This window comes from Dermacentor albipictus, chromosome 1, assembly GCF_038994185.2.
Source record: "Dermacentor albipictus isolate Rhodes 1998 colony chromosome 1, USDA_Dalb.pri_finalv2, whole genome shotgun sequence".
In the NCBI taxonomy this organism is placed as follows: domain Eukaryota; kingdom Metazoa; phylum Arthropoda; class Arachnida; order Ixodida; family Ixodidae; genus Dermacentor; species Dermacentor albipictus.
This window is the reverse complement of record NC_091821.1, coordinates 288,095,192-288,108,871: the sequence shown is the minus strand read 5'-3', so window position 1 is coordinate 288,108,871 and position 13,680 is coordinate 288,095,192. Positions and strand designations below refer to the sequence as shown.

At 46.3% G+C, this 13,680-nt stretch overlaps 1 protein-coding gene and 1 pseudogene across 5 annotated transcripts in view; one reads left to right on the top strand and one right to left on the bottom strand.

The window, feature by feature from the left end:
- The window catches only part of Unc-115a (Uncoordinated 115a), a 513,253-nt gene that overhangs the window by 104,677 nt on the left and 394,896 nt on the right, over positions 1 to 13,680 (top strand). The window lies entirely within an intron of this gene.
- Positions 2,741 to 4,335, bottom strand: LOC139054962 (tigger transposable element-derived protein 4-like; annotated as a pseudogene).

Below are 13,680 nucleotides of genomic sequence, written 5' to 3'. Positions count from 1 at the left end.
TAAATTTTAGAGAATTGAGAAAAACATTTTTTGAAATGTTCAAATTTTATTTTGCATAGTTTCAGTAATTGTGCACACTGTTCGGCTAGATATCGGCACTTTGCAATCTACAAAGAGCTAAGCAAGCTACAGCACGGTGCTTTTTGTGAAAATTTATTACATAAAGAAGTGCCCATTAAGACTACTATATTTTGGCATTGTGCATCATATAACTCTAAAACTATAACAGCTACACAAAAAGTAGTGCCATATTTAAAATCTGCATAGAAAACTCTATACTTGACTGAATTTCGAAACCTCTAATACAAGTAATAAAAAGAAAGTTGCTTCGAGGAGCGTCTCCTTTTACGAGTACTAAAGGTACACTGGCTTTTGTTACAAAATTGCCTGTTTTTTTGCCATGCAGCAGTTTCGTACTTTGCAGGTGCAACTGGCTGCACGTCCTCTGTGCATTGCGTGTGTCTGTTTGCAAACTCAAGTCCGGTGATGAACACTTTAAGTGTTTGCTTACAGGGGCAAAATCATGGGATGGACAATGTCAGTGAAATGTCCAGGCAATGGCACACTCCAGCAGGAATGGAATCCGCGTTAATAGGCAGCACAGTGGCTGCTGATCACATGACCAGGGTCGACTTGCCCTCAAGGTATCCGCTGCACATTCTGCCCAAGAACAGTGGGCCGCTTAGTAGAATGCATGGCAACATGGGCAACCTCGTGCTGACGCGTTGCCCTTTCATGGCTGTCATGTGCGGCTGTGTCAGATAGGGAACAAGGGCCTCCGCTGCAATTTGAGGCAGAGGCTCGGCATACTAACACTGCCAAAATGCAAAATGACGAAAGGGAGCTTCAACACGCGGAGTTGGGGAAAGGGTAGGGTTTCCTAGGAAATCTTAAAATTGGGATTGGTGAGAACTCCAATGATCTATGCCTTTAGAGCAGTATGCGCCGCAATGCTATGAAGCTACACAATAAGGCAAAATTTACATATTAACTGCACTCCGCCTTTACTGTTGAATTTTCGAAATTCTCAGTGTGGGTTATACATGCAAAAATAGACTGCCTCCGCTGTCAAGTTAGTACAATTTGCGCTGTCGTTCATTCTGGAAGTCTGGATCGCCGGAAATGTGCTGCTACTTCTGCCATAATAAAACACTAACTGAATCTATCAACCTCACATATAAGATGAGGATGACTTTGAGGCTAAGGATTCTAGGAAGAAACCTCTCCTTATCTTCGAATGAATATGGTAATCAAGTAATCAAACTAATAAAGTAATAAAAGGCTGCTAGCGTTAAGCGTCATGTCTGACCAGTTCTGCTATGGGTTAATGTTGGCTGCTCTTTGACAGCCAGCCACAAACATGCTTAGGTGGCAAATGCACTTTTCCCAACAGTGACCATAGTTTAGTTGCGTGATCTGTAGCCTTTGCGTTCACGTACATGAGTTTTGCATATATAGAGAGAATATCGCTGCAGTTATTTTGTTTTGTCATTGATATGTTTACAGCAACAAATATGACAACAGATGTATAAACACCAGTTTTTATCCACATTCTGCTAACTTCAGTTCATGTAGTTTCGATTGTCTTCTCAGCAATACGTGCTGCAGCAGTTTCTACCGCTGTAGAAGCTTTTGCTTAATTACCTGTCACTTTACCATAGACTCTGGGCCGGTGGTCTCAAAGGTCTCGTCTACCGAGACGAGGTCTTCACGTTAGACACAGCGATCACAAGAGCACATGTCCAGCGCCTCGCAAGAGGCAATAGACACAACCAGCCAGACGGCGCCACCAGCGCCTAAGGAGCGGCGAGCCTCTCTTGATCGCTCCAAAAAAGACAAAACTCGCGTCACAGCACCTGGAAAGGGCCCGTGAGCTAATCTCCGTCTCTTAAAACACACAGAACAAAACATATTGATCATCATGGAGAAACAAATACAGTGGAATGTTAGAGGACTCATTCATAACCTCAACAACATCACAGAACTGCTACACAAACACAATCCAAAGTTGCTGTGTGTTCAGGAGACACATCTGTAACCTACGAACACAAATTTTCTTCATAATACAGCATCTTCCGAAAAGACCAGGTCGAGGCTAACGTCCCCAGCACTGTAGCCATAGTAGCCAATAAATCTGTAGCTTACCGACACGTCACCCTTCAGACGCCCCTTGAGGCAGCGTTAGTTCAGCATATTCTTTTTAATAAATTGGTCACTCTATGTTCCATTTATACAGTGCAGTCCACTTATAACGATATTGATACAAGGCAGAAACATTTAAACAACGCGCCCAGGTTTGTGTGCCCCCTCAAGACAACGGCGTATTGGAGGAAAAGACGAAATAATGGCACGTGTTTTTGCCGCACGCACTCCCATCGCAGGTGGCCGTTGTCAACGTCTACAAGAAGACGAGGTGAAGCGATGCTCGACAGAGAAGGCCTTCCTGATCTCCCGTTTAGAACGCGGCAGTGCTTTTTATTTACCCCCAGGGCACAAGTTCGCCCACAATAAATAGTTGTATCTGGATTCCCTTAACTGTCTGTTACCATACCGAGAAAGACGAAAAATATGGTCGTTATAACAGATGATCGTTATATCTGAACTGCAGTTATAAAAAAAAAAAAAAATTGCGGAACATATCTTTGCAGCTCCGAACTCGAATTCGCTACTTGCTCTAAAGAATAAATGATGCAAAAAGTAGGCTGTGAAAAACACTTTATTTCTAGCGCCAATGACCATGTCAAGGTTTAAGCGCGCCGAAATAGTCGGAAATCTGCACTTGCTTTTGCGGCAGCTTCAGCTTCACAACCGTGGTGTGCATGGATTCCAGCTGCTGCGCGAACACTGGCGGCAATCCTTTAGCATGCATAAAATCAATTGAGGAGTCGATCGAAGACAGTACACTTTGCGTGGACATCGAGGTGGGTCAAGGAGCCACTGTCAATCTTGTCACTGTCGCTGCTGCCGTCGCCACCGTCGCACAACTTTGCCATTTGTTGAGACAGCACATCTTCAGAGATCGCCTCGTCGGTGACCTCATCGCAGAACGAGGCAGCACTGTCTGCAGTCAAAAACTCCTCCATCGACGCACCACCTGTGTCACCGTAGGAACGAGCTCCCAGAGCTCGGTTGTGTCAGCAGCTTCCACTGTCGTGGTCTCAGTGGGTTGGGGAAGTTCGTCCTGACGCACAAAGCCCGCCTTTTTGAAGCAGTTGTATATGGTTGACTGCTTTACGTCATACCATGCACCATAAACGAACCGCACGGCTTTCAAAAGGATGATCATCAGGTCAGGGAGCCCGTCTGCATGACCCGCCGTGCCAGGAGCTGCGCGGTGAATGACTAAAATTAGCCACTCCAGCATGTGCCGCCGATACAGGACTTTTAAAGCTGGCGATCACGCCGGCGTCCAATGGCTGTAGGCCTGCCATAGTATTCGAAGGCAGAAACATCAATTCGACAGATGTTAGCTTCAGGCTAACGCTGTGTGCGCTACAGTTGTCAAGTAGCAACACTACTTTTCTTCCTTGGCCTTCAATTATACCGTTGAACTCGAGCAGCCATTCTTTGAACAGGTCGCGTGTCATCCACGCATTCTTATTGCTGCGATAGCGGACCGGGATGTGCCGATTCTTAAAGCACGTTGGCTTCTTTGATAGCCAAATCATGAAAGGCTTGAGACGATGGCTCCTGTCCATGCTAACGCACAGCAACACGGTCACCCTAAGTTTCGAGTGCTTCCCGCCGGGGCATCGATCTCCTTTAAGAGCGTGAGTCATCGATGGCAACATTTGAAAAAAACAGCAGCTTCGTCGCAATTATATATGTCCTTCTCTGCGTAGCGCTCCAGCACGCCAGGCAGCTTTGTCTGCAGCCACTGCTGCTTTGCCTGTGTGTGTGTTTGCCTGTGTGTTTGCCTTTGCCTACCACGTTTTTGTAAACGATTCTGTGCCGCTCTTTAAAGCGCTGAATCCAGCCTCTCCCAGGCTCAAAATTTGGGCGTCCCAAAAGAAAAGCGAAGTTTTTCGCTTTGATGGCAAGTATTGGCCCACTACTAGGCACATTATGCGCGCAGGTTGTGATGAACCACTGGTAAAGCGTATCTTCAACATCGGCGTACAAAGGGTCTCTAACCCTTTTCTCCTGATCGGCATGGCCGCTGATAGCTCCTGCCTTCACAATCGTGGTGCTCCCGGTTTTCAAGATGGCTGATATCGTTAACTGGGCGGGCTCATACTTCTTCACAAGGGCGCTCGCCTTGAAGCTGCATCGAGAGTCCTGCAAAATATCCATCTTCGTGTCAAGCAACACAGCTTTGCGCTTTGTCGGCGCCATCTTCGAACTGGGCCACTGGGTTGTACCGTTGGTTGCACACTGCTTCGGTGGCGTCAGCCTGCTATCGCGAGAGAAAGAGACTGAGTGTGGGACGAGCGCCGTCGCGCCGCTTTGCTTGTCGCTTTTTTTTTCTTTCTCTCTTTCGGAGCGACTGTGGCCGATGCGGATGAAGCAGCTAGCGCCATCTCATGGCGCGCTGAACCTACTGAGGTACTCTGTGGTGCGCGGGCGGGGCGGGACGCCCTGCGCGGTAATGGCGGCAGATACGAACTTACGGAGGTAAACATCGCCTCGTCTCGACATCGTTCGTTTCAGGGAACTAAGCAACGCAAATGTTACGATTATTTGGCATGGAAAATGCCATCCAGATGGCAAGGTTTTGATCGTCATATCCGATATGCGCTGAATAACCTATCTTTATAAATTTTTTTTCCCCGTAGACCTAATGCATAAAATGACACTCTCATGTTGACCCATCGTTATAACCGATATATCGTTACATGTGGTATCGTTATAAGTGGACTGCAGTGTAGCCCCAAAACATCATCTCGAAAAAATGCTTTTATAACCTCATTGACCAGCTTCCCGAGCTTTGCATACTTGTGGGAGATTTTAACGCTCGTAACACGATGTGGGGAGACTCGCGATGCGATGCCAGAGGTTGACTTATTGAACATTTCCTTTTAACCTCCTGTGCATGCCTCTTCAATAAGAACTGACATATTATAATCCACATCATAATTCATACTCGTCTATGGACCTGTCAATCGGCTCTGCTTCTATCTTTCCTGATTTAGAACGGTGTGTAATTAAAGATCCATTCAGAAGTGATCATTTTCCATTAACTTGAAACCTAGCAACACAGCATGACTCCCCTCTGCATGTCCCTCGCTGGAAACTAGCCAAGGCTAACTGGAAATGTTTTTAGGAATCTACCTACATAACACCAGATTTTATAAGTAATTTTAGTATAGGCCATGCCGTATCATATTTTACCACTTTTATCATTGATGCAGCAGAAAAGTTCATCCCTCAAACAAGTGGCACCCCATTAAAAAAACGGGTCCCCTGGTGGAATGATGATTGTAGAGAGGCACGGAAGAGACAAAATAAAGTTTGAGGGAAACTACATGAATGTCCTACAGCCGAAAATCTAATGCAACTTAAAGAGGTTAAATTCCAGGGAAGAAGGACGTGACAGGCAAAGAGGGCAAGCTGGCAGAGGTTTCTTTCAGCTATAAATTCATATACTCAAGAGGCTAAAGTATGGGATGGGCTAAGGAGACATAAGGGACAACAAATACATCCGTTGTCCCTGGTTGATAAAGAAGGCAACAAGTGGGAAGACCAAGCCAACGCTCGGTGAACACTTCGAGCGCGTGTCTAGCTCCAATCACTATTCGGAGAACTTTCTGAAATGCAAAGCAACAGAAGAATTTAAGCCACTGAATCGGAAATGTATCCCAAACGATCCTTATAGCCGTCCTTTTACCATTGCCAAACTTAAAGCTTGCTTATGAGCATGTCAGAGCTCTATATAGGGCTCCAATAGAATCGTGTACGATGTGCTTAAGCACCTGCACTCCGACACACAAATCATGCTGCTCACACTTTTCAATACTCTCTGGGCTGCTGGGTATTTCCCATCTAAATGGAAAGAAGCGATTGTGATCCCCGTTTTGAAGCACGGTAAAGGCAGTTCATTACTGACCAGCTACCGCCCTATAGCGCTTACGTGCTGCCTTTGTAAGCTTTTTGAGAAAATGATCAATCGCCGTCTCATACATTTCCTGAAGTCCAGCAAAATGCTTGACTCATTTCAATGTGGCTTTAGGGAAGGGCAATCTACAACGGGCCATCTCGTATGCATCGAAGCAAACATTCTCGATGCTTTCGTACATAAACAATCATTCTTATCCGTGTTTCTTGAAATGGAAAAGGCGTATGATACAACCTGGCGGTATGAAATCCTGCGCGACCTGCCGGCACTGGGCATCTGCGCCAATATATTAAACATTATAGAAAGCTACCTACACAGCCGTACATTTCGGGTGATAATAGGTAATGCACTGTCACATACATTCATACAGGAAACTGGGGTACCCCAGGGTGGCGTACTCAGTTGCACGCTCTTTGTCGTTAAGATGAACATGCTTCGTAGATCATTACCACCGGTTATTTTTTTATTTCGTCTTCGTAGAAGACATACAAATAGGTTTCAAATCATGCAACCTTAGTGTGTGAGACACAGATACAGCAGGGCCTAAACAAGGTGTCCTAGTGGGCAAACATCAATGGATTTAAAATCAACCTCCACAAAACTTCCTGTGTTCTCTTTACAAGAGAGGCCTGGTTCCAGATCCTTTTGTAGAGCTGTGCGGACAACAAATACCTGTAAACAAAGAGCATAAATTTCTAGGTGTTGTATTTGACTTCAGGCTTACTTTCATTCCACACATAAAATGTCTTAAAGCAAAATGTCTAAAAACAGTGAACTTACTTAAAATCCTATCTCACACAACATGGAGTAGTGACAGGAAGTGTTTATTGAATGTTTACAGGAGCCCAGTTTGATCACTGTTGGACTGTGGTGCTGTTCTATGTCACTGTGCCGCCCCGAGCGTGCTAAAGATGTCAGACCCTGTCCACCATCTGGGTATCCGCCTGGCTACTGGCGCATTTAGAACAAGCCCCGTCGAAAGTCTATATGTAGTTGGATGAATGGTCACCCCATCTTCAGAGAACATACATCAGCTTCACTTATTTTCTCAAAGTGCGCTCTAGTAAGAAACGTTTGTGTTTCACAGTCGTTAATGACTTGATGCATGCTACAATTTTTTGTAATAGACCCTCTGGACACTACCTTTCTCACTGCGTGTGAGCGAACTTAGCGAAGAAATGGATGTCCCAATTCTCGAACATCGCCTAATGCCTCCAGCTTAGCTATTACATGTACCGCCCTGGGAGTGGCAGGTAATAGAATGTGACTTATCCTATGTAGAGATCACAAAGCACGCTCCTGAGCTTGAAATCTCTGTGCATTTCCGAGAACTTCAATTGAAGTACTCTTGTTCTGAATTCGACACCAATGCATCAAAGTCGCATGCTGGCGTGTCTTATGCGGCTCTTGGTCCCTCTTTCTCTGAATCGGGTGTATTGAACTAGAAGCCTATGCGGTACTGTCTGTGATTAAGCATATGAAGAAATTAAGACTAGAGAATGAAAAAAAAATCTTTAACGATCCAAAAGTGTTGTAAAAGCACTAATATCCCTAAGAAAACACAAAAATCCTGCTTTCATTGAGCTTTACTCTTAGTTGTGCAATATTTAATAATCTCAGACATGTGACAATATGCTGGGTTCCTGGCCATAGATGCATCGAGGGTAAATGCTAGCAGATCAAATGGCTACATCAATTACATCGCAAGCTATTAATCCTGCCGTATCTATTTCTACCACAGATCTCAAGCCTTTCTTGCGAGCGAAGCTTTGCAACAACTGGGAACGCTTGTGGGACATTGAAACAAATAAACTCCACTTAAGCCAAAGTTAGGTTTCTATCTCTGTTACAAAAACACGAACTAATGTCTATTCTTACGACTCAGAATAGGACACACGTATGGTACTCATAATTTCCTTTTGAATGGCAATGAACCTCCAACCTGTGGCAGATAAGGTGGGAGGCTTACCGTCCTCCATGTTCTCGTGGAGTGTCTGAAAGCCGAAAGAGAAAGAAGGAAACATTTTCCTTTAGCATACCATTATTGCCTCCTTTCCATATGGTATCATCATCATCATCAGCCTGGTTACGCCCACTGCAGGGCAAAGGCCTCTCCCATACTTCTCCAACAGCCCCGGTCATGTACTAATTGTGGCCATGTCATCCCTGCAAACTTCCTAATCTCATCTGCCCACCTAACTTTCTGCCGCCCCCTGCTACGCTTCCCTTCCCTTGGAATCCAGTCCGTAACCCTTAATGACCATCGGTTATCTTCCCTCCTCATTACATGTCCTGCCCATGCCCATTTCTTTTTCTTGATTTCAACTAAGATGTTTACCCGCGTTTGTTGCCTCACCCAATCTGCTCTTTTCTTATCCCTTAACGTTACACCCATCGTCCTTCTTTCCATAGCTCGTTGTGTCGTCCTCAATTTCAGCAGAACCCTTTTTGTAAGCCTCCAGGTTTCTGCCCCATATGTGAGTACTGGTAACACACAGCTGTTATACACTTTCCTTTTGAAGGATAGTGGCAACCTGCTGTTCATGATTTGAGAATGCCTGCCAAACGCACCCCAGCCGATTCTTATTCTTCTGGTTATTTCAGTCTCATGATCCGGATCCGTGGTCACTACCTGCCTTAAGTAGATGTATTCCCTTACCACTTCCAGTGCCTCGCTACCTATCGTAAACAGCTGTTCTCTTCAGAGACTTAACCATTAGTAGTTTAGTTTTCTGCAGATTAATTTTTAGACCCACTCTTCTGTCTTACCTCTCCAGAGCAGTGAGCATGCATTGCAATTGGTCCCCTGAGTTACTAAGCAAGGCAATATCATCAGCGAATTGCAAGTTACTAAGATATTCTCCATTAACTTTTATCCCCAATTCTTCCCAATCCAAGTCTCTGAATACCTCCTCCATCCATATGGTCTGTTTCTTGGTAAAGAACCCCTTTTTACTCCCACAGCTGTTCTAGGTTTCTTGAATGATGTGGTCTTGCATGTTAATAGCCAAATAGTTTTCGTAGCTGCATCCTCTATCTAGAGGATGCAGCTGCGGTAGTAGTCCACATATAGCACACGCCTTCAGGTCCTTGTGCCTCAAGGGCTCTGGTATGGCAGTAGTGCTTTTTGGAATTTTTAGCCTGTGACCAATTTTCACACATTCAAATTCTTTCAAGGGCCCCTCACCAGGTCTGGCCATATTGAGCTGACAAGCACAGAGCATACATTGCGTGATAACAATCTTGTCTGCAAAGTATTACATTGCTACGCGCTGCGAAAAGATCTGAAATTTCAATCCGAACGCCGTTTCCCTCTTCATTTGCAGCCGTCGCGCTCCAAGCCAGACGGTGATGTAATCGTGTCCGCAGTCTGACGTCGCTCATGGTGACACATGACTTTGTGAATTATTCGACATCTGTTATCTGTATGATCTGTTGCTTGAATTGACGAATTGAAATTTAGAGAAATAATACAACACGCAAACTGAATGCCTGCGTGTTTTTTGTTTTACTTCGCATCGAAGCAAGAGAGCTGTACTTCCGCTACAGGTACCGAAACTATGCCATTTTCTACCGTTTTCCAGCACATGATCACGCTCTGCGATCCGCTTGTTCTGCCTCAGTATTTGTGTATCACTGAAATATACCGCTAGTCATGTTTCATTGTGCACAGTTTTATTGTGGGGCCTGTGGCGTATGTGTCAAGCGATCCTCGAGGTCCGGTATGGGAAAACGCAGGGAAGGAACTTCGCTTTCGTAGGCTAGACTGGGGGAGTGGAGAGAGCATCTTGGCAGTGGAGCCCGCCTGCTGAAATCATGGGTTCGTGGCACTGAAATATTTCTCTCAGCTACTCATGAAGCATATAATCGACGGCATGACCAGAGACACCAGGGGCATACTGGCCCTGGATCTAATGAAAGCGTTCAACATGGTCAAACACAGATTTCTAATGGAAATGATCTCGGTGATGGGGCTGGGCCGGAAATTCCACTCTTACATAGGCTCCTTCCTCAGAGACGGGAAGGCCACGATCAAAATAGGACAGGCCATGCCGATTGGTACATGCTGGGCGTGAGGGGCACCCCACAAAGGGCGGTGCTCTCCCCACTATTATTCAATCTAGCAATGAAAGGGCTCTCGGACCGGCTGACGAGAGTGAGCAACGTCAATCACGCCCTGTACGCAGACGACATTACGGTGTGGTGCCCGGGAGTGTTCGACGCAGAAGTCGAGTGGGCTCTTCAAGAGGCGCTGGTCACAGCAGAAGAGTACCTGAAGGAAATGGTACTCCGCCTGTCACCCAGCAAATCAGAACTGTTGCTGTACAGGCCCTCGAAACAAGGCATGAGGAATTTGACGCCGATCGATCAAATACTGATCAAATTATACACAAGCGACGGCCAGCCGATCCCCAGAGTGGACACTATAAGAATCCTGGGGCTGCTAATTGAGGCTAAAGGCGGTAACACGCAAACGGTCATGAAACTCGCGTCCAAAACGGAGAACATACTTCGGCTGATCCTCAGGGTGACCAACTGCAGGGGTGGGCTCAGCGAGAGCAATCTCATCAGACTTTACCATGGCTTCCTCATGAGTCACGTAAATTACATAGCCTCGGCGCAAAAATGGACTAGGAGAGACACGGCCAAGATAGAGACACTGATGCGCAAGAGCATCAAAAGGGTGCTAGGTCTTTCGATCACTACAAGTACAGAGCGGCTTGATCGGTTAGGGATCCACAATTCACTAGCAGAAGTCATCAAAGCAGAGACCAAGGCACAGGTCGTGTGGCTGTTAACCAGGGCCAGCAGACGCATCCTAGAAGAAGCAGGCATAAATGCAGAGGCAGAGTGCAACAACACGCAAGGTCGCACTCAGCGCGGTGGTCAGGGGCACTTTCAAGGTAGAACCGCTTCCGAGAAACGTCCACCTGCTATTCAACGACGGGTGCCGAAAGGCGAGGGCCTGAGCACTGCTGAAATCGACCGCCAACTGCCTGCCCGGGACTGGCGGCCCAGTACGGGCACAGTGACCTGTACGCAGCCGTTTCGAAACGCTCGGATGGGACGATCATTAACGTGACATTAGTCAAGGGGGTAACATCCGAAGGGCCGAACAGGTGGCAATAGCCATGGCAATGAGGGACCCTGAACGTCCTTACGTGTACACAGATTTGCGATCGGCGGCTAGAGCATTCGCCTCGGGCTCGATATCACGGGAAGCAATGGCCGCCCTCGGCACGAAGGAGCCACGGGTCATCACATCGTCAAATGGTTTCTGGCCCACATGGGGGCTGACGTGCACCCGGACTTTCCCAACACGGAGCTGGCGTACGGCTGCGTGCGAGGACTTGCGCACGCACAGCAGCGATAGTGGCGAGCGAAGTGGCAGGGAGGGAGAGGAGCACCGAGACCTGCTGCTCACCTTAAACAAAATAGCGCACTATTAGCTGTCGAGGAGGACCTTTCTGCTCTCCCACGCTAAATTCAATGGACCAGTCATCAATATTCAGAATGCTTCAGACAGGGTTGTTCCCCTCGAGAGGCAGACTGAGCCTTTATTCACCAGAGGAGCCGCAATGTCCGGATTGTGGCGAATTGTACTGCTTGCTAGTGCACATGCTCTGGCAATGCTCTTGTGTTAAGCGGCACCATGTCAGTAAAGAAGACTGGGTGGACGCCCTGCGAAGTGACGACCACCAGACCCAGCTCCGGGCCATCCAGAGGACTCGCGAAAGGGCAGAGGCTCACGGCTTCCCATCCCAACGTGGGTGCGGCCCGCGACCTGTGCTGACAACTAAACCAAGAGTGGGTTGGGAAGGGTTCCTCGGGACTCGATAAAGTTATTTCCTCCACCTCCTCCTAATGAGCCAATTTTTTAAATTTTTGCGGCAGAACGCTCCCTAGAGGACACGTAACAACTTATAACAACTTATAACCAAAATTTGCTATGGGGCCTAGTGAGGGGCCCTTTAACTAGGTACCTTTCGTGTCCTTGGCACGCTTCATAGTCGTTGTCATAGTTTTATTACATGTAGCTCTTACGCACTTTACAGCGACCGTCTTTTAGGCCTCTTTACAGCTCCTTCACATCCATTGCTTGTAATTTATCGCTCCACTTTGAACTCATTACCATTGGCCTCGCACTCATTACCATTCGCCTGGCGCTCTTTGGTCATAGTACTTGGCCCTTGCTCTACAAAACACTATACTGTATTTACTCGCATAAGGATCGCACCCTTGAATTTTGTCGTAATTCACTTTTTTTATTTCCCGTGTAATGATCGCACCCCGAACTTGCTGCAGCGATATGTCATATGCCAAGTCTAGCTAATAATGATCGCGCTTTCTGTTGAATGCTACGCGAACGACTCAAGACAAACCAAGCGGTCTGCAAGCACCAAACATTCTTGTGGAGATGCCCCATTTCATTCCTTCCATCACTTTCCGCACTTCCATGACAAAAAAAAATAAAGGCTACAACCAAACTCGCCTTTATTATATGTAGGCTTTATAATGGCTGTGGTCAACAACAAAAAAGGTGCCTTTCGATTCTTCTCGTCTGCACTCGTGGGTGCGCAACAAATCTAGAGCGGCAACGATAGCAGCCACGTTTACACTGATACGTTAAAAGTGTACCCTATTCATACGCCGACGCTTGTAACACGGCTAAGATATTCGCCAACCCTTAGCAAAAACGTGCCGTATTGGGATAGTAGTGAAGACAAATGCTGCAGTTTCCGCAGCATGCTCGCCATGTGTTCCTATGTCACTGGCTGCTAAGCGCGCCCATATGTTTCAGTCCCCTCAAAGTGGACATGGCTACATTATTGCCGCAAACTTGCCGATATTATTCATTGCTTATACAAAAGAAACTGTTTCAATGCACGTATTGTACTCGTGAGAAGAAAAAAAAAAAATCTCGTTCGGCTTGTTCTGCCGGCCGCCATCTTTGTTTTGGTGTCCCGCACTACATACAGGGGCAGCCGCCTATTTGTTGACCTGTTATCATCCTGCAGCAAATGCAAAATGAAAAAAAAAAATTTTTTTGCGGGAAATTTAACTCGCGTAATGATAGCACCCCTGAATTTGTGTCAATTTTTTTTTTACAAGAAAGTGCGATCATTATGCGAGTAAATACGGTATTCATCATCATCATTGACCTCATTGGCATCCTCCGTGTGGTTCCCATTACATTGAAGCTCTCGATGACACAAATGCATGCCACGTGCTCAATATCTACAGGCACACTTTTTGCAGCAATGCTCTTTTCATGCACCCGAAAGCATGAGGCAGCTAAACAGTGAGCAGCAGCACAGTTGATAGGACTGTTGAAGTGTGCTGGATCTTTGCCTCTATGCCTTTTATGCCAACTGAAGACAACACTGAGTGTTGTCTTCATCCCCAAAGCTCCTGCTCCTTTTCCTCAATAGAGAATTTTTGAATGGGGCCTCAAAACTTTGGGGCCCCAAAGAGCTGTGAGGATATTAGCATTAGGGCATGCAGGACTGAAGAGTTTTAGAATAGGGCTTTGCTTTGCATTTACGGATAGTGTGTTGTGCTTGCAGCACCACTACGGCATCAAAGGTAGTATAAATATTAAAATAATATATACTATTTTGTGA